Raw genomic sequence first — 25,984 nt, 5'->3', positions numbered from 1 at the left:
AAAATAGCCTAGCTAAATATGTGAGCAGATTTTAAAATTTTGCCCCAATTCCTTACATATAATAGACAATGGACTGTTGGCTAGAAACCAAGTCTGGATAAAATTTGTATTCAATAAGTTTAGATTAATCACATTGAAAACCAGTGGAATAGAGAAAAAAAAATCCTAGAGAATAAAAACACACACACAAAAAACCCCCAAAACAACAACAAAACTAACAAAAAACAATAGAAAAGCAAGTAATGCACAATGAAAAAATAGAAGCTGATGTATTCCAAGAGCCTTACCTAGATTTTCTCCCACCTCTTTGCATGGATGGTCTGGGCAAAAAGTAACCCTTTCATTTGTCAAAGTATTAGCACAGTGCCCATGTGATATATTTGTCTATCTGGAATCACAGTGACAATAAAACTGATAACTGTGTGGTTTATAATGTAAGAATCTGGAAACAGTACAAGACAGAGCTGTATAGCCAGTCACTAACTCTTACATACTGGTTCCTTCTCAAACCCTTTTGGGACTTTCCTAATATATAACCTTACCAGTAAAGTATGCTATAATGTGATCTGGCCTTTCTCCAGCCTGAAACAAAGAAGCCATAGTTTTGCTTAGGTCTGTAGGTTAATCTTACTTCACTTTACTCCACAAAATTAATTCTGAAACATAAGAAATGAATTTTCCTGATCAGTTGTGCAAATATGATTAATAAAAGACATATTTTTTTGTTTAAACATCACAGTGCCTTAAATATCTCTCCTAGTAGCCTGGAGACAAACTTTCAGCAGCAGTGCACAATGTATATCTGAATGGTTCTGAACCATTGCAGAGATCAAACTGCCCTTGCATAATCCGAGTTCCCATGGAAAGCTGTTCAGCATTATCTGTCAGCCTCCTGCTCTTTATGGTCAGTGTAGGATGGATGTGTCGGGAGAGGAACCAACACTATAGCCCTGAACTCTGCAAGTAAAGGAGCTCAGGAGAGGAGGAAAAAAAAATAAAGAAAAAGAAGCTATTCAGTGGTAAAAGGAGTGCTACAGAAAACAGGAATTGAATTTCATTGAATACCTGGGTCTTGTTAGAACTGCCTATAGTATGTTTTTTTTCTTCCATGTAATGTCTATGTGCACACAAAAAATATGTTGCACTGTAGGAGGTCATAGCCACAAGTTAAAGAATGTGATTTCAGCCAGTAAAATGTCCCATTCTGTACTATAAACTTTAAATGCTTACATATTGTACATTACACTCTGCCATTGAATTATCATAAATATGTTTTGTTCAGGTCACATTTTAAAGGGCTACCTAACCTCTGTATCATTCAGAGTATCTGCAAAACAGCATCTGGAAATCTGAGAAGAGCCATGTAAGGACAAATTTTTCTAAAATGGTTGCATTAGTATGGAGCATCTGACATGCACAGATGTCAAAGGTGAAGCAGAAATGCACCTCAAGAGTAAAAAAAAGAGGTGAATAAGAAACCCTTCTAACAAAGTCAGGGTTGATTAGTATTCAGTATTAAATGACAGTGATGTTGGGAAAAGAGCTTGTTCAATAACACATAAAAGTGATCAGAATCATGGCTTCTTGTAGGTTGGATGCTTAATAATTTCTGAAAGGTGGAAGGGATTCAAACCACAGTTTGCTCATATTTCTGCATATGATGCATGCAGTGTTTTCTGCAGGAGAGGACAACGAAGATGTAAAATGTATCTTTGCCTCAAAGATAAATGAGACAGAGGAACTGTATTTGAAGAAAGGGTAAGAAATGTCCTGAAGGGGGGCATTTTTTCAAGATAGCTGCAGAGATTACATATGCCTTATGTAAGGCATGATTGTTATTTTTCTTTTGGTGTAAAGCTTCAGTGTTGGCAGTTCTTCCATCCTAGATGATCTAATCTCTTTCCAGTCCAGGTTTTTCTCCCCTCAGCTCATTTGTCATATACTGTAAATATGACAAATAATGATACAGTTGAAACACTGAGAGCCCGCAGAGGGCCCACATCATTCCTTATAATGGGTTCATCACACTCCTCTGTAGAAAATTGTTCAAGATCTTGTTAACTTGTGTTCAGTAGGTCGTCTGTGTCTGACATTTTGCCCTGTGAGTCTGTTGCTTGGGAGAAGAAACTATTGCACTTTGTAAAGTACATAAATAGCTTCATTCTGCCTCATGCAAAATGCATCCACACCTATATAAGAGCTGCCTTTGAATTAGGATGCAGCCCATGGAGCCCAGCTCAGGCAGGAATGTTTTTAGAAGATAGTTTGTACTTTTCAGGTTCAAATACAGGTCCATCAAAAATATCTGGTACAGGTTAGATCTGCATAGTCACCAAAAAAGAGTAGGACCCTGGGTTCAAATTCTTGCTTCAAAAAACTGTTTTGATTTCAGTGAATTATTCCCCATTCTCCAGAAAGAAGCCTCCTAGTGTTGGTTGTTAAACTCTATTCCTCAAAGCAATCCCTTCCTCCATTCCACTTACTCTTCATCCTTATGAGATTTAGATGGAGAAACATTTTCTTCCAGTTACCAAATCTCTGAGAGCAAAGGAGAGCACTTTGTGCTTGGAAACATACTTTTCCTTGGGGATAGGAGAAGTAAGTAAGAATTCTGTATTCAGTCTCATAGAAATAACTAAAGCAATGCCCAGACGCTTCCTTCAGCAACATGAACTGTTTCTGCAACCAGTGACATCTAATGCAGCACAGAGGTGTGACAATTTGAATGGGAATAAACTGATGTTGTGAGGACCACTTCCAAAAAATCAGCTGATCTCAGTGACATTGTCCTGACATGAAGTCAGACCAAAATAGTCACCCCAAATTCTGGCACTAGTTCACGTGTCCATGCTGTCACGGTGTCTCATGAATGGCTTTGCATTACTCACCTCTTCCCCTTCAAAGCCCAAGGATAGGATGTTTTTTTTCTACCAACTACATGTTAAACTCTTATAGTGATTTAAATTCTTACACCATTTAAAGAGTTTAATGTGGCACACCAGTTCAAGTTTCTTCAAGGACTCAAAGCAGGTTTCAGTTTTAAAGTACCCCAGAACTTATTCTTAAAAAGGTTCCAAACCTTCACCAGCTGCCTGTCTCATGTGCATTGAATCATAAAATAGAATCCCAAATATCACCCAGTTTCACATGAATTTAGGAATCTGTGCTTCTCAGTCTCATAACCCTGGTCATGGTCATAATTTCAAATGTCTTACATGCCAGAGCAGAAGACAGTGGCAGCAGCAGCAGTTTACTAAAGCTGTCTCACTGTTAATCCTCTCTCATTTTAGCACTCTCTCCTCATTTGGACCATGAGCCTGAAATCAAGAATATCTATCTTTTCCATAATTAGCTTAAACTTGAATACAGTTTTCATATGAATAACACTTTGGTCAAAATGTTTTCAAGACGTATTTTTTTTTTCCAGTAACAAAGTGGCTTTTTGACTGGTAAGAATTAAACATCAAAAAGGTCAAAACTTAACAAAAGCTCTTCAGTTTTTGATTAAGAGGAATTCAATGTTAGGGGTGAGATCTGTGTATGTGCAGAAGTGGGTGGTTTGTCAAACATTCACAGAAGAAAAAATCATAGCCAAACACATTCTTGCTAATACTATCTGGTTGGTGGCTGAAATTTGATTAAATAATTACTCATTCTCCTGTTTTCAGTAACATAGACTGAACATAAAAAATATGCACACAAAATATGCCTTTCCCCACTAAACTTCTAAGGTTTTTTGTGCCAATTTAATAACATTTAGAAAAACACTTTTACATTTTCACTCTTTGATAAATATACATTTGTACAAAGATTATAGTAATAAATTATATGTAGTCATAGAAGTCCATGTAGACTATTTTTTAAAGATAAGGGATTATTAATTTCAGCCTATTTACTAGTAATATGCATGAATGATTGACATCCATCTGAAGTTTTGCCAAGCCAATTGTAATTTACAACTTCTTTCATGAATGCATTTTTTGGTATCAAAAAGTGGTAAATCTATTTGGCAACCTATTCATTAGCTGAAGAAGATACTGCAACCCATTTCTTTTCCTGCTCACCTGCTTTCATAAAAAATTATATACGGGGCTTGAATAATGTTTGAGATCTCATCCCTTTTGTCAGATACAGAAACCGAGTGAGAGATTCACAATTTATTGAGAAACTGAGCCTGAGGAAGCACAGGCAAGCCGGCTGGTGCATACAGAGTGTGAGCATAAAGGTGTCTTAGCATAGGGAACGAATGTAAATGTTAGAGGAGGAATATCACATAGATGGAAGTGAGCTTACATCCCGCATATCATACCAAGGCTTCCTTGTGAGTGTCACTGTTCAGTTCTTGATCTGAATTCACCCTTCTACCTTAATAATTGTTCTAATCCTGTAGTACTTAAACAACTTACGAAACATATAGAATGTGTGGACATATACAAAGAATGTGTACCCTTACTTTTATACCAAGCATCCAAGGTATATATTTTCCTAAATTTGATGCCTCACTTAAGTGTCTAACTTAAGAGGAACAAACACATTCTAGAGTCTACATGATAAGAATATACCACAGAATCATAGAATGGCCTGGGTTGGAAAATAACTTAAAAACTCCAACGCTCCATGCTATGGGGCAGGACACTTTGCCCTACACCAGGTTGCTCAGAGCCCCATCCAGACTGGGCTCGAACACTTTCAGGGATGGGGCATCCACAGCTTCTCTGTGGAACCTGTGTCAGTGCCTCACCACCCCACAGCAAAGAACTTCTTCCTTATATCTAAACTAAACATATTCTCTTTCAGTTAAAGCATTTTCCTTTGTCCCATCACTACCTTGCAGAAATTCCCTCTCCAGCTTTCTTGTAGGCCCGTTTAGGTACATCAATGTGCTCCAAGGTTTTCCTGAAGCCTTTTCTTCTCCAGGCTGAACAATCCCAACTCTCTCAGCACGCCAGGTCAATATGGGCATTTTGGTAGCATACTGCTGGAGAGGTGTCTCTAAGGTTTGTGGAACACAGGTGGTCAGTTAACTGAAGAGAACTTGAGGTGTACTGGACCATAGTATGTGGAGGAAAACACATCTGACAGTTTCAAGGATTTCTCAGTCTTTCTCATGGTGGTGTAATGGTGGCTAAGGACTGGATTGTGAGTGATATACGTTTGTATCAAACTGGATGATCAGGGTAGCCTATCCTTTTCCCCTTCCAACAGGATGTACATATGCCCATTTATCCCTTCTTCCTTGGCCTTGAAAAGGATGGGTTTGCTGGTATTTTGCCTGGTATTCATAGCATGGGCAAATGTCATCTTTCAAGCTTCAAAGAGTCACCTTAAATTGATAGAATTTTTTTTTATGTGAGCATACAATTGTCTGTCTTGCATTCACTGTGCTGTTTTCTACCTTCATCTAAGAAATCCTCCCGTTTGAAGAGAGGATATAGGCCAAATTATATCCACACAGATAAAGAAAAGAAAAAAAATCAATGTAGAGAATTCTGCTTCTCAGATGTCCAGATGGTACCTGTTTTGCTCTTGTGCCATGCTGATTTCAAGGGTCATGCAAATTTTCTTGATTTTGAAAATTTTGGAGGAAATTGTTTTCTAAATCCAAGATTTTCAAAGACAATGCAAGTTGCCTTCCTCTGTAGAGAGGGTGTCATTTGGATTCCCTGTATCTGCTGTGTTCATTCATTTTCCTGCAAAAGGAACAGTTCAGGCAAGAGTAGCATCATGGATTATCCTCTTCTGTGTCAGTACCATAGAGTTTATTTTCCCCAACCCAGAAATGCTTTAGCTAATATAAAATCTGTACTTTTAGAAGTAAAAATTAGTGCCATACAGATTAGATGATCTTGTAGCCTTTAAAATTAATATAATGAAAGCATACAGACAGTTTTAATAAGGGCTTAGCAGCAAGGTTAGGAGAACTGCTAAAGGTTATGAGCTAAATTTGAGATTGTGGAAATATAAACTCTATCTCAAAACTTTGCCAAAAAATTTCATCAGGGATCACAACATAAGGATTCCAGACAAAATTCTCCTCTTACGTAACCACTCAGAATTATGGCACATGTTGCATGTAACTTTCCTTTGGGGATGGTTTTACACTTTTATAAATAACATATATGGATTTGGATCTTCCTGACTAGTTCCTGCCACCTTTGACATTACATGAGTGTTCAGTCTAGAGTCCATAGAGTGAAGTGCCTGTACACATTGATTATTTCCATGAAAGAGACTGAGGAAGAGAAGCTTCAAGATGCTAAGGTGCACTTTGAAAATTACGGTTTCAGTCAATCAGAACCAAGAAAATCCTTCTGAAACCTGACTGTGCAGTGTACTTCTTAACAGTGCTGCAAGTGAAAAGAGAAAGCTACTGAAGTGCAGCTCAATTTTTACCATAGGCTTGAGTTTCCCTTTTTCCTTGTGGAATATTCCTTTTTATTTCAAATAAGGTCCCCTGCCAAATCCAGATACCAGGTCCCTCTGATTTCTTCATGATCAGCCTCTAAACCCTGTTTTGCTCCAGTCATGTCCTTTCTACACTTACTGAGCCTATTGATCCTCATCTACACAGTGGCACTGATATGCCCCTGATGCTGCAGCTGACAGGAGTTAAACCTTCTGGGGTGAATTAGCTTCGGCTTCAAGTTGGCAGGTAGTAGATAGAAAATAAATGGGTTTGGGAGCTCTGGGGACATTACTGGTGCTGCTTTAAAGGAGCCAATGGAAAACAAATACAGCTAAATGAAAGAAAAGCTATTTACTTTCCTTCATCTAAGCTTTGCTTTCAGGCAGAAGAAGAAGTGGGATTGGAGAAGGGGAGGAATCCAGGTCTGGAAATGATGCCTCCAGAGTCACAGGAGATATGAAGTTGAGCCCGAGTATAATTTGGCTCCTGTGTTTAACTGTGTTAGGCCAATAAACCATTTTTATTACTACACACAAAGCAGAGTTGCCAGCCATCTCTACTTTTACCTAAGGTCATTAATTTCTTTTTAAAATATAATGCATTCCTCCCTGAAAAAAAAACTCTCACGAAACATAAATTTTAGGTTTAGAGAGATGTAGTTACAGATGAGCATTTAAAAATAATATCCACTATTATTCACTTTTTGGCACTATTTCATACAGCACTTCAACATATATTTCAAATGTTTAAATAAAGCCAAGGAATTAGTTTAGAAAGCCTCTTTTTTTTTAAGCAGATGACTTTCCCTAAAGATTTCTAAGTCAGCATTTGGAAAAAATGTGGGGTCATGTCAGCAAAATGTATGCTTTGTTTCAATAAATTCATTAGCAGGTGGGTCATTTACTCTGATGCAAAGTGCCAAGTTATAGAGGTCAATGGATTTATAAGGTTCAAAGAGGAGAATTTACAGCCCAAAGAGGGATGGCTGGCATGAGGAATTGCTCCCACAATGTGAGCTGTTGGAGCAAGAGCAGGCTCCTGACCAACAAAAGTTAGTCTGGAACCAAGAAACTTTGTTCATAGAAGGTTTACTCCATAGCTGTAATTCACATAAATTATACAAGAGACTATTTTTACTATTATTATTTTTACTATTTATTTATATTGCAGAGGTACCCAGAGGCCCCACACAGGATCATGTTCCAGCTGTGTTTTGGACTACATGCACGCAAAGATACAGTCTACTTTGAAGGCAACTTGAAGTCATCATAAGTGATATATGAAGAGATAAAGGCAAGGTATAAAACTTAAAACAACTTTATAGTGAGATTTATACACATTATACATTTAAAGATCTGTCCCCACAATTTGTTCTGTTTTATGGATACTGTTCTAGGGAAGATATCTAATCGTGAAGGAGGTAGTTTTCTGTTCACTGCAGGGAGGGTTTTTCTTCCCTTCAGAAGCAGCACAGGAGTCAGGCACAGAAAAGCAAAGAATTGCCTTAAACACAATTGCAAGGCAACAGCAACTGTGTAAAACCTTTGCAAGGAAAAGAAAATCAATTTCTAAGGTTTGAGGTTTGGTCACAAGCCAAGAAACTAGATTCTGCTCAAGGTTTGCTGAGCTTCCCAAATCTTCTCACAATGCTAGGAGAGGTTTGCAGGGAGAGTAGGCTGACATATGGTTTACAATGGATTATGCATAGTCTTGAGTCAGTTCTTAAGGTTTGAGATGAAATTTCTATTGGACTTTGAGGTTTATTCAAATCAAAATGATTGGCCGTAAACCCACCCAAGCCTGTTAAAATTATTCACATGAATCTCTGCAAGATGAAATCAGACAGTTGCAAAACAGAGCCCTAAGAAATTTTTGAACCATTGAGAACAATAGGAGTTTTGATCCTGACTTGATTTAGAGCAGCAGTAGAGGTAAATTTGGCCTTTAAAATTTATAACAAGTAGAAAATGCAAGAATCACCCAAAGAGTAAGGATTATGCAAAGGCCAGGAAAACATCTATTGGCAGCTGTAGTCAGTGCTGGACTTTTCATCAGCACCACAGTGATTTCTACTAAAGCATCAAAAGATTAAGATGCCCTTCTATTGTCTTCAGACACTTGTTACATTCAGAAATATGATGTTATATTTCTCAAAGCTAAACTTTACCATAACCATAGTAACTGAACTTTCACATGACCATTATTTGTCTACATAATGAAAATTCCAGTCCTGAAAAAAGGCAACCATATACCCACTTAGGAAAGAACATATTTATATAATATGTGTATATATATATATATATATGTATGTATATATAAAACCATAAATTTTCAGGGTTTTTTAAAAATCAGTTATAATCAATATAAATTAAATTGGTCACTTACATAATAAATTATTGACTGCTTATAAATAAATAAAAGTAGAATTATGAACATTCTCCAAAGTGAAATATGCTCAATATTCACTTAATTTCTTTACATTAAAAATAGAGTGACTGTTGTCACTCTATTTTTAATGTAAGAAATTAAATTAAAAATCTATTTTAAATCTTTTCCAGGTGAAAAAAAAAATTATATATTCTGTCACATATTTGATATGTCTATTGCACTTTTGTTAAGTAACATGAGTATATCTCTCATGGGTTTTTTTTTAAAAGTGCAAAAATGAGTAGGTTTCTAATTGCAACAATATATGGCATGAAATAAAAAAAAAATAAGCTGTTATACAGCAAGGAGATAGTTTGCCATTTATTTTCTCCGTGATTTATACAGCTGTTATGTCACAATACAACCAAAAACTGCTCTTAGGGTCTGTTTTTTCTTAAAAACATTTCTATTATTCTGAGGTAAGAGATCCTGTATTAGCTGAATGTTGGAATAGTCCCTTGCTTCCCACTTTGTCTATTAAGAAAGTCACACTTCATAAATAAATGCAGCTTATAAAAAAATCTTTTTGTTTCCAACTTATCAAAAACAGACAATACAGAAAGCTGCATTTGCTATTAACACATGGGTTGTGAAGAAGTGTTTAACTAGAGCAGTGGTACAACAGCACAGAGAACTTTGAAGGCAGAACTTTGGTTGCACTGTGTAGCGTCTGCTGGGTACCCTCTCCCCAGGCCAGCTGGATACTTGCTGCCTCTCCCTTGGGGTGCCCACTCTGGCCACTGACACATCTGGCTCCCTCTCATCCTGTTCTGTTGGCTCTCCTGTCTTTCTTTCAGTGGCTCTTCCTATTTGGTTAATTGTTTCCAAACAGCTAATCTCCTTTCTCCAACTGCAGCACAAACATATTTGTCACAGTAAAATAAATCTTAGCATGCTTCTGAACTATTTTAAAAATTAACTTATATTATTCCATATACTTTGTGTTTCCTTAGGTTTATTTTTTGCATGTAGCTGCCAATTGATTCAAAAGATAGGGCACAGTCAGCTAGGTTTCTTTATTCTCTTGCCACAGTTTCTTGGTACATTGCTGGTGCCCTCTACAGAATCCTTAACAAAAAGTAATGTAGAGTGAGAAAGATTTCTTCAATAATGATTACATTTCTATGTTACATTTTTATCGCAGGAGAAAACTGATTTCCTCATGAAATTTTAAAACAAAATTTTGAAGGTTTTATACTGGCTTTGCTTAGAGGTTGGGAAGTAGATTCCATCTTAAAAAAATGTTTCACCAGTAACAAAGGTAATGATGAAAGAAACGTGAAATAAGATGGGGAAAATTGCTCCAAAATGAATGAGATGTAAAATTTCATTTTACATCAATACAAGTCCTCAAGGCAAAATATTTCTTTGGAATATGTCCACCAAGAAATAGCACAGATGCAGAAGCAGTTCAAATAAACTATATTTAATTTAAAAACCATTTTAAATACAACAATTTTCATTTCCAGAAAATATAAGGGATGATGGCCTGTTACCCCACACCATTAGACCGCTGGGAGTGTCTTAATGGGTTTGCACAGCCCTAATTGACAAGTGTGTACTGTCACACGTCTTCTGTAGAGCCCAATCCCGCAAGGTAACCGCGGACGTGCGACCGCGAGCGAAACCAGAGCTGGCGCTTCCTGCAGGGAGCAGGGGGCAGGTGCCTGAGACAATGTAATATCAGGGCAAGAAGGTGTTTAACAACTGTTATGACACAGCTGTGAGAACATAGTAGCGCCCGAAGTTTTTCCAAATGTCTTCGGCTGTTTCAAAGGGTGTGTGTGTGGGGGGGATGTGTAGGCTCCATTTCTGAACATATTTCCCCTGTAACCAAGACCATGTTCCTCCCCCACCTCACTCCTCTTTTTTCTTCATCCTCTGAGTATAATTCAATTAAGAATAAGATGTGTTTCCTACTTGCTAAAGGAAGCATGTGTTATTTGTTAAAAAATTGGCTGGCACAAATGGGTGGCCTATAGATAACATACCAGTTTATACTGCATTCCTTTTTTGTAAATTCGACTTCTCCCCTTGTCCAAGTCTCTCTCCTATCCCCTTGTTTATCAATTTCTGGTCTACAGCTGTCTTTCCACATTTACATTAAAGTGGGATGTGAACCCAGAGCAGTAAGTGTCCCACATGGTTCAAGTTAGGTTCAGAAATAGACAAACATTTTGCCCACAAGCTTCTAGTTTATTTGTCAAGAATGACTTCACTGTCAGAGCAAAGCCAAGGCAATGTGAAAAGAGTCTGAGGAACACAATGTTTATTTCCTCTGGCATCTCCTTCTCCAATAGGTCCTGGGAGACCATGACTGGAATTCCTACCACCTGCTTTGCTTAGTTTTCTGTTGCTATCACATCTGATTTCTTTTGGGTGGCATAGTACACAGCACTGACAACAGGGCCCCTGTCTGGTCCTCATGTTCTGCTAGAAATGAACAGTCACGTTTCTTCATTCAGCTCCTTCATCACATTAAAGAAAGCTTTGTGATAAACACGTATCTTTGATGTCTCTCTGCTGGGTTTACCCTGACAGGATGCCAGGTGCTCACCAAAGCTGCTCTATCACTGGCCTCCTCAGCTGAGTGGGGCAGAGGAAATAGAGCAAAGGCTCATAGGTCAGGTTAAGGACTTAACTTCACTCTCAATTTGCTGTACCTTCTTTCCCCAAGCAGTGCAGGGGATGGGGAGCAGGGGCTGCTGTCAGTCCATCACACGTGCTCTCTGCTGCTCCTTCCTTCTCAGGAGCCGAATCCTTCACACTCTTTCCCTTCTCCAGTGTGGGTGCCCCACAAGTTCATGAGTCCTGCCAGCAAACCTGTTCCATCATGTGCTCCCCTCTCCATGAGGCCACAGGTCCTGCCAAAATCCTTCTGCAAGGTCTCACATTCTCCTTTGGGTATCCCCCTGTTCCAGTGAGGAGTCCCCCACAGGCTGCAGGTGGATCTCTGCTCCCCTGTGCCCTCCCTGGGCTCAGCTGCCTCACCTTGGGCTGCACCAGGGGCTGCAGAGGAATCTCTGCTCCCACACCTGGGACACCTCCCCCTCACTGCCAGTAGGGTTGTTCCTCTCAATATTCTCATTTATCTCTTCCGACTGCTACTGTGCTGGATTTACTCTCCCTTCAAAACTATTCAGAAGGTGCTGCCACCCCTGCTGATGGGCTCACCCTTGGCCAGTGGTGGGTTCATCTTGGAAGTGGATGGTATTGGCTCTGTTGGACATGGGGAAGCTTTTGGAAGCTTCTCAAGGAAGCCACCCCTGTAACCACCCTGCTACCAAAACCTTGCCATGCAAACCCAATGCAGTCTCATAGGAAATTCCTTGTCTCTTACTCACAGGTTCCCACAGTCTAGAGTTTCAAACCATGCTAAAGACAAGAAACACCATTGTTACCATTACCCTGGTAAAAGTTTCTGTTCACACAGACAAGAACTTTAAATCTCATGTGTAGTGAGCAAAGTAAAACGCATTTCAGAGTTAAAGAATTTTAGTCCGTGAAAGGTTTCCCTACATAAAATGGTGTTAAAAGGAAGAAGAGCAAATGCCAGACTGTCTTAACTAGAGTTGGTCAGGACCTCATTACATGAGTGGCTCTCCTTAGCTGCACAGCTGAAAGAAATGGAATTTTTTCCTAACACAGCTGTGATGCATGTTTGCTAGTCCCTCTTCTGATCCCTAATGCCTTTCAGTGAGGCATTCCCCAAATCTGGACATGCTCCTTCACAGCAGGATAAGCTCTCCCCGAGAGAACACTTTTTATTATCCTTTTAACTTTGCAGTTCTAGGAAAAATAAAATAAAATAAAAAAAAAAGGTAAGAAGAAAGAGCAGGTCTTTGATAATGCATAATTTGCAGCAGACAAAGTATGGTTTTCAGTTCTCTCTGTTTAAGATATTTGAAACCTATATTGCTTACTCAATGTATTGACTTTTAACAGGCAAGTCTATTAATGGTATTGGTTTCATGTTAAGCTTGTCAACTTTTCCAAGGCCATCAATGCTATTAAAGAGAGATGGAACAAAGTTATAAATGTTCACCTTACAAAATATTTGGCATTTTAATTTCTAATTTAGAACACACGATTTTATAAAAATATTTTATTTCTAATAATTTCAAGTAGTGAATTATTTTCATATGAGCTTAGTAGAAAAAATATAGAATATGGTTGGATTCAAGGTATTCTCTTGATGTTTCTCTGATGATTACTTTTTTGTATTTCATGACACATAGTAGTGCTCACTGTGATGTCATACCAAAGTATTACAGTGTGTCTGGTCTCAGGGTAAGGTTAACTGTTTATAAAATGTTCAATGCAAAACAGAAAAGAGTATTTTAGCTACTTCACTGTTAAATGGCATTTTATGTCCAATTGACATAATAATGAATTAGTGTAAAAATAATGCCTATAAAATGGAAAAATACTATTTGAAACACGGGTTTCAAATAGTTTTGAAATCACTCGTCATAAGAAATACTGGGAAACACAGTTCTTCATGCATGAACTACCAAAAAAATCATATTGTTAGGGTAAAAACAAGTCAATACTTCAAATACTAATTAAGGGCATTTCTTCCACTGAAGGACTTCCAGTCAGGCATACATTGACTCACTTACCAGACGTACTTTTTCCTTTAGCATACATAAACCCTGCCAGCCAACCTGTCAGAAAATGAAATGATCCATTAGAGGAGACAAGCCTTATGAAGAAATTCAGAACAGTTCAAAGCACACAGCAGAGATACAGAGGAGCACCTTTCCTAAAACAGAGATGTTATAAGTGCACAAACAGGAGAGGGCCATTTGTCAGCAAACTAAGAATATTAAAAATAGCTACATAAACATATGCATATACATATACATATACATACACATGTTGGCCTGAAGAAGAAATTGTGTGCAGGTAGATGAGACAAGATAATATTTTGTTTCTTCCTACAGTCCTTGGCTGAGTGAGGCTTTTAACTATTAACAGATTCAGGAAACAAATGCATATAAATTGCAGAAAACACTGAGTAAATAGAAGGTGTTAGGCCAAAAGCTTACACTAAAACAGCACAAGATCCTCTGCACTCATTTTTGGTCAAACCTGTGGATTGCCAAAGGAGCAGCAAGCATAATTCAACTGTATAAATATTAAGCAGTCTAACCCAGCAGGTTATTGGATTCCATACAGGACATGACTGACTGGTGAGCCCTTCTGCTGTGTGTCAGTGCCAGCAGCATGGCTCTCTCTCATCCCCTGCCTGGCATTCCTGCTCCACCAGCAGCTTTCATGGGCTCTCATTGCTGTGCTTCAACCTTTCTCTTTTCACTTTCAAGGCTTCTAAACCACAAGAACTTGCTTTCTGATAGCATTTTGAAAATTCCTATTCCAATCAATTTTTTCCTGATTTTCTTACACTGAGATTCCATTAATGACCTGAACCAGAGAGACTATTGCAGGTGACTAAATCACACGAGATAGGAGAGATGGTTGCTCTCACTGGTTCTTTCCACAGTGTTTAAAATAACATATTTAGGGCAGGAGAGGTGTCATTACATTACAGATATGTGACAGGAGGAAAAGATAATTAGATAAGTAGGATCTAAACAAGCATGCATTATTGTAAATTATTCTCATTACTTCTCTTTCAGTATCTATAATGTTTCCTTGCAGCATGTGTGAAAGGAATTTGAAACTGGGATGTGATACAGCTTATTGCTTTCTAAATCTTCAGCTCCTGCTCATCTGCAACAAAAGTTTTTATTTGATCAGCTTAGAAGGGATTCACCTCTTTTCTCAACTTAAAATGTCCTGTTACATGAAAGCCCAATGTTTTTAATTGTAATCCAATCCCATAACAAAAAGCAGTGCATCTTAAATGAGCCAAAAATGGTACATACAATGCTAAAACACTCACCTGACACTTCTGCACAACACCTTCCATCTCCAAGAAATAACCACTGATATACTCACACAGGTTAATAATGTTTAAAGGAATGCAACTCATAATTCTCATTGTAGTCAAAAACTCTTAGAATAAGAAGACAAATATATTCTCTGTGTAATTGTCTTGTTTGCGCAGTCTTTGCTCAGTCCTGTTTCTCTGAACAGAAAAAAAATAGTCAGGCAACAGCTTCCTTCCTCAGAAATCCCCACTGCAGCCCCTGTGGCTTGCTCTGGTCCCCAAAAAGTTCTTGATTCTCTTTTCTCTGAGGGCTGCACTCATATTCCTTCAACGTCTCTGCATCCGAAACAGAAGGTTTGCTAAAATCTCATAACCCCTCTGCATGTCTCCCCTACAGCTGGGGAATCCCTGGCTATGACCCACTTATGTCAACCTTTGCATGCCAAACAGCTTGGGTTTTCTCCAAAACCCATCAGGAAAATCAAGTTATTTTACTATGAAACCTTAGGCTCTTCAGAGTCCTGGAAACTGCAGAAAGGAGTCGTCTGAGAAGCACATATTGGAGGTCAAAGCACATGTACAAAGATACAGGCAAGGAAATGACAGGCTCACAGTGCATGAAGTCAGCACTTCAAACTGCTTTGGGAAGGTGAGGTGCTCAGAGGCACAGGACAGATTCAGAGAGAGTCCCAGGGGAGCTGAAATGCTACACCAGGCATCAACAGCTGAGGGATGGTCACTAGTACCCTTTTGGGCTGCAGTTTTTCAATTCACGGCCCAGCTAGTACTTTACCTAAGAGCACACATATCTAGCAAGGCATACAGAGTGCTGCAGACATCCCAGTGCTGCCACTGCTGGGGAACTCAGAAACAACTTCCCCATGGTCCAGGCTGCAGACAGGGCTCTACTATTCAGTAACCCTGAAAACATGTGAGCAGTCAGTGGGCAATGAGCCTCATGTCAGCGTCCTGGAGTCAAAACCACTTGATTCCCCATTCAAAATGAAACAGCACTGTAATAGGAAGCAGAGCTTTCCCAAACTCTCCATGCCTTGGGCATGAGAGAATGGTTTGTTTAGCACACCCCTTCACACCACAAGGACAATTAACTAGGTTGTAACTGTCTAGCAGAACATAGCATCTTCCTCTAGTGAACCTGCACTGCTAACAGGGCATCCTAAGAAATCCTGCCTCCTCATCTCCAGTTCCTAAAGCTAACATTTGGCTGGTTACAGCACAGTAAAATTAATCCTTGATTTAATCCTGCTGTTTAAAGTCTTTGCCTGAAATTGCAAATGTACAGCTAATGCACCATGATTCAGACAATGTATAAGTTTGCCAAGGCTGGAGGTGGATGCTAAAACTGGTGTTAACTAAAATTTTAAAATGTTTGTCTTTTGACTGGGCTTCTTGCAAGCAGACCCAGAAATTAAACCCAGCTACCTCTGGTTGCCTAACAGTGTCTGAAAAAATAGTTATATAGATGACAGAGATATGAGGGTTAAATAAGAACACAATTATAGTGGCTTAGTACAAGTGAGCAGCCCATGGTAAAAGTAAACCACTATATTAATGGTTTGTGGTGGACCAATTACTCCAGCCTCAATATATTTAATTTTGTTGCAGGCCAGGCTCTCAATGATTTAACATTAGTGTTGCTCAATTATATTTATATTCAGTAAGTTATAACAGTATGTAACAGCTGAGGATCTGTACAGTCTCCATGTCTCACAAATACAGTCACTGAAGGCTGCTTTTAGCCTTTTTTCTACTCCTATTTCCCTTATGAGTAACAACAGAATTTTTGTCAATCGCTTGAGAGACATTGCTTTGGATGTGTTAATTTAATTCAGTAGGACAGACAGATCTATAGCAGCTGGTAGCAGACAAAGAATGGGCTGAAGGAGGCTTTCTAAAGTTAATACTATTCTTGGTGGAGATAATTAAAGACTTTTAAAAGCCAACCAATGAGCTACAGAGCGTTAGTAACTCCATGCATCCGAGGGAGCAGGACGAGAGCACTGTCTTCTGGCACAGCTCTGCATCAGAACTATGAGACTCATGTGAAACCAGACCAGAAGTTTCAGTGGAGCCACCACTTCCCTGCCAGTACAGAAAAGCTCGAATGTTCTTGCTAGTTATTCACTTCTGAACAAAACCAGGGGAAAATGCTCAATTAAAACTTCTAACCCAGCACCAATACTGAGCTGCACATGACACAAGTTTTGGTGGATTATGAATACTTCAGAGAAGATGAAAATTTGAAATGCTTGAACAGTATGCAATAAATGAAATTAAATGAAGTATAAAATGTTTTCTTAGGTGAGAGAAATGCCTAAACATTAAGTGAAAAATGGAAGAGTAGACAGGAGACTGCAAAAAAGTCTTAATATGTTACAACCTTATTACTAAGTCAACCAGCTGGTGCTGTTACAATAATTAAGTTATTCTTGGTTGTATTGACTGGCATGTGATATTTAATAAACAGAAGAAGTAACTGCTCATTGTGGAGCCACACCTAGAGAACTGTGTCATCATTTAAAATTCCCACATAATGAAAGTTCTAAAAACTTATACCTAGAGAAAAGAATGAGGAAAGCTTGAAAAATCCAATTAGTCCAGAAAATGCAATATGCACTCTTTTTTCTCCATGACTTTTCTTGGCTGAAGTACTAGCTTTCCCAGGTCAAAGCCTTTGTTTCCTTGCATCTGTACTTCCCTATTGGTTTAATTTTTCGTGAGGGGTTTTGGTGTTTATGATACAAACAGTATGTCAGCATTGAGCACAAAGTAGGAATGGCTAGTCAAGGTAAAAAAACCTGAAGTAAGATTTTTTGCTGAAATTATGTAGTCCTCCAAGACTGCACAGGGTATAAGTTTTACAATATACATAAAGGTGTCTTAAAGACGATCAACTATTGACATACCCACCAGACTTGACTATTATCCAAATGGGTTAAGATTTAGTAGATAAGATACAGGTTGTATGATAAACTTCTGGCCTTAATGACAGATTAGCACAGGAACATGTTATATAGAATGGATATGAAATCTTTGTTTCTAAGGCTGGTTAAGCAATATGAATTTGTAGTATATGCAAATATACTACATGTATATATGCATGTACATGTAGTACATGTATATGCAATTTCATTTAGGCTATGTGGGTGACTGATGTATGTGAATCAGCCCCAGGGCAGAATGTGATATAGGTGACATGCAAAGGCAGTTTAATCCATGTCATACAGGGGTCAAAGTCAGGCATCACAATACAACACAATATAAACTAAAAAGTTTGAATATCATAGAGTACTGTATAGTACCATAGCCTATCCTCTCCTCTTAGAGTAGAAGTCTGTAGCTCAGGATTTCCTGGAGTTTTGTTTGTTTTATTGGAGGTGATTTTTTGTGGTGGTTTTTTTGTTGTTGTTGTTGTTTTTTGTTTTTGTTTTTGTGGGTTTTTTTTTTTCTTTCTTTCTTTCTATGAATAAAAGCAGCACTAGCAATGGCAACTGGTTTCCACTACCAGGGGTGGCAACAGCACTCACTGACAACCTGGGTCTTGCTAACTTGAAATGACTCATAAATCACTAATGGTTCATACAACATAGTACCCCTTTATCTGGGCAGACAGATCTGAGGTAGCTCTATTTGAGCCTGGAAAGATGGCCAGAAACATTTAGAAGCAATAGGAATTGCTATCCATGTAAGCCATTCTTTCTTCAGGCAATAAACAGTCCATCTCTCTGGCAAGGTAGTCAGAGCTTTGTGTTACTGACTGTACCACAATCTGGGTAAAGTACAAAACCGTATCGCACTCCTGTCCATTTGTCATTTTAAACTTAACTTTCCTAGAGGGGCTACAAAGCCAGTCCATAAAAAAAAAAACCCAGAAACATAGCAGATCATCCTCACAATCTCTTGTGATTAGTGGTTTTGTTTCCAACCAGTTGTCAAAATGACTATCCAACCACATAAGTTATTTTTGTTAATTTTCATCTCATGCTACTCTCATTTCTGTGAAATTAATCTAGAATCCAGCACAATAACCATGGCTTAAAATACTAACAATTTAATGCAAACACTCTACAGAAAAGAGTCCAAACCATTACTAGAAGGTATAGCACTATTGAGGATGAAACCATAACCTCCTGAAATACAGCCTTGGGAGCTGAGGAGGCTAATATTGTTGCAATTTTAGAACAGGAGATTCAGATTCCATTTCAGAGTTATTCTGGTGCTGGGAAGACCCCTAATTATTCACATACTGTTGTATGTGAATAATTTCTATTAATTGACAAGCTTTATAAAAATAGCCCTGCTTTCTAAAATTTTCCAGTATAGCTTTCTTTTGCTTATGTTTAAACGGGAAATATTTCAAGAGACTACAAAACTTTGAGCTAGACTTTTTTGAGATACTGATGAGGTTTACCACATCATTGTGAATGTATTATTATAATTTAAAATCAGCTATGCTCCCATTTTCTGAGACCCTAGCAGTCCTACCAGTAGTAATAGCCAAAGTGGAGTGGAATGAATGTCATTTTCTCCACATGGGACATAGTTTCACCAGAGCAAATACTGCCTGGGGACAGGACTCTTTGCTCTACTTCAGTCCTATGCACCTGCAAAGCAAGCCAAATGTAACCAGCCAACACACCTGAAGGCACTACAATTCTTCCATTGTAGAAATTAAGCACCCTGGATAACCTGGATCATTTTCAGGAATATCATTTACTGTTTAGTCAACCTGACAGAAACTTAAAACTTTCCAAAGCAATCTTCTGTTGGAATTTTCAGTAACCTATTTGTTGAAAGGCAAACAATAAAAGAGAGAGAAGAAAATTATTCTAAGCATGGCACATTATTGGCAGAGGATCCTATACTATTGCATCCACCTTGTCTGTAGTAGAGTAAGTACCTCGTGCATCCACAGAGGACCTAAATAGATTACCTGGCTGAAAACAAGTTTTATTTAAAACTCTGTAACTTCAGGTCATACTTTGAAAATCATTCTAATAAGGCCTCCATATGCTGGAAGTTCACTTGGTCAGTTTTACAACTGATTAGATTGCCATCTGGGGTGACAAATTACTTTTGTATGGTCTGTGATTTGACTCATTAATCTCAGATGTGTATTGATGGCATGAACCATATCATATCACAGCTAGAGGAGTTGATGTACCTACTTTGGGAATTAATTGTGATCAAATATTATTTTGAACTTGCATGTGACATAATTTCCTGATAAATTTATGTTTTAAATTGAGATTGCAAACCGACCTGGTAAGTATGATCACACTGAGTATGGATTACAGTTGGAACAACCAAAATGAATATATATACAAGAAGGTTCATTTGTTTGCTGCAATCTTTTAGACACAGCAAGTTATCTGAAACACAGGAAAAAAATGGCCCACAGGGACTCTTTACTGCATGTTCAGACTTCTTCCAATGACTGGCTGAAAACCAAGCTCAGCTATTTCTACATTTTGCTTCTCAGTCTGAACTGACTAGAAGGGAGCTGTCTCAAGGCACAGACAAATTAGACAGCTAAGTAGAAACTGTCTAGTAAAAGAAAGACAAACAGAATGTTCTAGCCTTCTTTCTTGCTGATGCTCTCCATTCTTGATGTTATTGCAGCAGGATAGGTAGGAGCAACCAGGGGATGGCCATAGGGTTGTGGACAGCAATAGGGAGCATCAGCAATCACCCCCCAATATTCTGCCCTCTAAGAGTCCAGAAAACACTGAAGGTGAATAAGAAAGGCTGAAGGAAGAAGGAAGAAAAAAATAAGAAAATGATTCCTGATTCCAGGGGAAAGTATGATGAAGCTGGGGAATTCATAGGAGAAGAGATTTACTGCAAGATCTGCAGTCTACACCTTCCTGTGGAAGCCCTTTCCTACCACACTTCAGCTGGGTCTCTAGGCTTTCCTTGTCTTCCAAAACTCGACTCCAAAACTAAGCCATGGCCTTTTCCACAGGTTCCTCTCAGTGGCCTAGATAGTAACCTTCTCCAGGGAGAATTTATTTTGCAACCTAGCCCTTCCCCTTGAGGATCCTTCCCACTCCCACCAAGCAGAACCTTTTTCTCTGTTGTAACCATAACACCAAACTTACCACTACATTCTGACAACCGCCAGCTATACGAACCAAGTGTCTCCATCCATTGCCTTCCTCTACATTTCCTCCAAAGTTTCAGCAACTCCCCCATAAACTTTTTCCTCCCTAGACAACTATTCCATCATCCATGATATCAGAGCAGAATCTTGCCTGAATATCTGAGAAACCTTGAGGCATTTCATGGCTACATTGGATCTATCTTTGAAATATGCACCTGTCAGGATGTAAATTTGTACCTAGATATTTTGGAAGTTTGTTCCCATCTGCCTTGTAGTGGATGGAGAGAATCACAAATCATACTCATTGCAAATGTGAGACAACTTCAGCTTTTCTTCTATTTATGGACAATTATTACTTATTTGTAGCCACATTTCTCATACTTTGTAAATTACAGGTTTACCCATAAACTCCAAGGTGACACTCAGCTGACTTTGTGCAGCCTCTTCAAATCAAATCAAATCAAATCAGTGTATTTTTGTGAGTAGGAATATTCCACTGAGAGGAAGTAAAGCCAGGAGAGAATCCCCATCTCCTGCCAAGTGCAAATTCTGACCTGCCAAAAATAACATGGTCTGTGTATAAGTCTTACTGAATCCCAGAACCTGACTTCAATGCCTTACTTCTATTCAAAAGGTGTATGCACCTTAGGTATTTGCAGTGTAGCAACCAGGTGTCTCCCTGACTGCATGATTCTTTGATCCCCCACTGCTCTGCCCTTGTGATTCCCACCTGAAGTCCTGCAGCTGTCCCTGTTCATGGCAGGGGGGTTGGAACTGGATCATCTTTAAGGTCCCTTCCGACCCAAACCGTTTTGTGATTCTGTGACCAGCACCATGCACACCATACATTTCCAGTTTGCTTTATATAACTGATCACTGATCTCCGATCACGATTTGGTATGTTTTGGGATCTCTGAAGCAGGAGTTCCCCAAGTGTACATACAGTGGTCTGACACCCTGAGTATTGGTACTTAGCACTAAACCTGGATTATCTCCTAGTAAATTGCTCCCTGCTATCCACTCCTTTTGACAAAATAAATCCTTTTCCCCCTGTTGATCCTATATACAAGGTGCCATGGTCTCAGGTAGCAGGAAAGGGAGAATACTGTACATCCAACGCTGCTCATTCCCCAGAATGACGTGAGCTTGACTATTTTATATGTATATATATGTCTTTATATATGCTTGTAATTGAATTGCTATGATAATTTATATGAACCTCCTCCTCAGAGGTGTTCTGTGAAAACACCCTGCTGGATTCCTTGCCTAATCTACAGGCTCCCAAAATCTAGGAGTTGTATGTCTACAGTCAAATGTTTGTGTAATTAAAATAATTAATTGCTTCTATAGAAGATAAATTTAAATTTATTGAGAAGCTTACCTAAACTGAGTTGTAGGGCAAGATTTTCCCCACTCACCCAGTTCCCAGTCTGCAGCCTGACCAGTCTACCATCAGCCTACAGCATCTTTTTTGATAAACTGTTCCTAAAATGAAACCAATTTATAGAATCTTGAGCTTACAGCTAGCACAACACCCTGCCAGTGTCTCTCTAGCCTTGTGTCTATCTCTTCTAATAAGCCATTCCTAAATGTTCTCTCCTGAACAAAAGGATCATTAGTTTTCAGGTACTTATCAAGAGGTTTCAAAGGGTACCTAAAAATAGGTCACACCGATAAGAGTTTCATTTGACAAATGTCAGGCTCTTCTAATACTTCCCTTTGTAAGACAAAGGGCAAGCCAACATTTTCACAGCTGTCAAGTAACTCTCTGCATTGAAACACAGTAGAATAAAACCTGACAGTGAACCATTGCTGCATCTGAGTCCTGGTTACATAAGGTGGTATAGGAAAATGAGTGTTTTTCAGATTAACTTTAATGTCAAGGCTGGTAGCATGAATGTAATTATGGCTGATATTTTTATGCTGCAGTCTGACAGATAGTTAGCAATAAATACATCATCTCATGCAGAAAATGAGCAGACTTTCAGTAATGGAGAAAGGAGGGTGACAAGTACCTGCACAACTTTTGTGCATTGCTTTCCCCTGGGTTTTATTATTGCCTTGGAAATGTTTCAGATCACTGTTTTGGTTCTCAGCCTCTTCACCCTCACCTTTCAGAGAGGCTTTTGAAAGCAGTTCTGATTTCTATTACCTAGCAATGCTTATGGCATCCATCTTTCAACCAAGAAAGTGAGACCTGTGATCTTCAGGACAAAAAGCATTAGTGAATCATGAAAATGAGGTGAGCTTTAAGTGGTGTGACTACTGCCTACATTGCTGAACAGTGAAGCCAGCATGGCCATGGAAATGGCACAACAGTAGGGAGCTCCAGGCTGTGGTTGCTGGCTGCACAGATGGAGGGTGGCAGAGGAGTGCAAGTCAGAGGGAAACACAGAGTGCAAGTGCTATAGGTGGGGTGTGAAAAAAAAACCCTTTGAGAATAAAAGTGTCTTGTCTTCTCTTCCAAAGAAACACAAGTCATGCTGTTGGAGGAGAAATCTGCAGGGGCTGATTACAGTAAGACATTCTTGCCATTTTTGTTCTATATTATGACATTTACACAAGATTGGAATGTATTAAAAAATTAGAGAACTACTCTTTTCCCTGTAACTGTCCATCATTGGTTTTTCACTATGGTAGGCTGAGTTTCTATATCAGAGTAAAAACAGTTCAGGGCAGCAAGACAATAGGATCCAATACCATTACACTCCTCAACATTTACTATCTTTATATTATGCACTTTATTTACCCACCTCTCACAGAATGCGCACTTATATTTTTAAAAGTGCTCCATATCACAATCAGCATTTAATTCAAGGACTCTTTTAGCCAAATGTCCAGCAGAAAAGACAGGATTAAAATCTTATGTTCATTAAACTTCAGAGATGGTTTTAATCAAGACATTTTGCATTAATGTACTACATCTATCATTAGACTGGTTCCATGTGATGATTTTATAATTTCTTCATTTAGTGATTGTGTAAACTTCTTCCTTCATACCCTCAGGAAATTAACTTTTAATATTATATTAAAGAATCAGCTTTCATTCTAGCATTCAATAGCAACTTATTCTAGATTATTATTTATCAATAATATTGCTGAAGCAAATTTTAATTTCCAAAGAAGCCTTTGATCATTTTTCTGTAGGAAAAAGTCATCCAGCTAAAAGAAACTGTAGTCATTTTCAGATTGATCTGGACAGTGAAAAAATTATTAATACACTTCATATGAACATTTGCATAAAATTTATTTAAATGAGCTACTATCTCGCAACTATTTATAGCTGTTCAGTTTCAACTAGCAGCAAAAACCATCGTGCCAGACCTTCACAGGTTCCAGTCCTGCCTTTCAGGACTGCATCTACTAAAAGTGCAGAGTAGGGGTATTCACTTCTGTATGAACAGTGGGTTAGAAATGAGAAATAATAAGATATTCTTGTGGTTTCATAACATCAGTGATTGCTATAAGGCAGAAGAAATAGAACATTTTAAGCATTTAGTCTGCAGTGCCATCTTCTGTGCTTTAATGCAACATAACTATTGATTTTCGTTTCTCCTTTTTAATAATTATTACTATCTGTGGCAAGTCACCATCTCTCAGTGTTAATACTGGTTTGGGGTCCTCATTACAAATAATGTAGTTAGATTTCTGTGTCATTAGTAGCAACAAGTGTGCTGCAAGTTTACTCCTGTGTTATTCAATGTAGTACAAGCTGCACTATTTCAAGAAAGCCTTGCTGATGATTTGATCTCTGACTAAAATCCTCTGTCGTGTTCAACACACTCCTCTTGAAATCAACCAATTATTTCACCAATTTTGGTGGACTGCAGTAGCTAATGGTGTATAAGCATCCCACCCCACATGGGCAGTCCATCTGATCAGAAGTCCTGCATGGAGGCCTCTGCTGAAGTGTTAGTTATACATTGCGGTGCTAACCTTACCCTAGAATTGTAGATTCACAATGTTTCATCATGGCAGTATTCAGCAACAAGTAGAGTCAGATGGTATATATAGGCTAGAATGATGATTGGGCCTTTCAAGACTGTTTTCACAGCCTCAAGTTTGTACCTAAGCTACTCCCCCAAAAGGGAAAATTCACTGAGAAATATGGATGCTCAGCCATAAAAGACAAATCAGAACTCTACTTTGAAATAGAAAAGGACACTCAGAAAGGAAATGGAAGATCCAGGCATGCGCAATGGATCCTGGGTTTGAAAGCAAAGTAGCTGAATCTTGGCAGCAGGAAAAATATGAGACTCATAGACTTGACTCTATTTAGACTTGACTCTAAATATGTTTGAAGATGTACATGATGAGTAAATTCTTTCCATGATCTGGCTTTAGACATTTTCAGCACTAAGGCAAGCTGGATGGGCATAATGGAAAGCAAAGTATGTGACATAGGTGCCTAATTTTCTGCTCTGGTGCAACATATATGGAAACAAATTTGTTTGTTTCCAAATTTTGACAATTGAGTTGGAAATTATTATTACCGACTCCACATAAGAATGGATGCTGTAAGGGAATTATAAGCACTTGGTGATGAAGAAGAAATTTGATACAACTGACATTGTCACAATTTGTTGAGATGCATCACATAAATGGCACATGAAACTCACACATTTTGTTTTCTAATGGTATAATGGATAATGGGATTATAGGAGCTGAACTCTCCATTAAAAGTGCTGTTATGTGTTTAAGTTTTATTGATGATTCAAAACCCAGAGATCACATGGGTACATAGATCAATGTTCTACTTAACATGGCTTACAAAGAGAACCTGCCACTGATTTAACCGGCCTCTGAATTATGAGAATGTGTTTCTTCCTAAGTATCTGTTGATTATGTGCAAGAAAAATCAAGCTCTTACAGGAAGTTGAAATTGAGAAATGCAGATTGATGATTTCATATAGCTGGTGATAAAACTTCTAAACAATCCCTAGAAATATGTGTGATGGTTTTATAATGCACAAGGAATTACAGAAAAAAAATGATAATTTTGGACTTAATTCTGCCAGATAAAGCAGAATGACCATGGTATTGGGAGTTAGCAGTTGCCTAGAAACTGCAGGTCATGACCTCATATTTAGTAAGACCAAACCCTGCCTCAAACATAGATATATAAAGAAAA

This window comes from Sylvia atricapilla, chromosome 3, assembly GCF_009819655.1.
Source record: "Sylvia atricapilla isolate bSylAtr1 chromosome 3, bSylAtr1.pri, whole genome shotgun sequence".
In the NCBI taxonomy this organism is placed as follows: domain Eukaryota; kingdom Metazoa; phylum Chordata; class Aves; order Passeriformes; family Sylviidae; genus Sylvia; species Sylvia atricapilla.
This window is presented reverse-complemented; position numbering follows the sequence as displayed.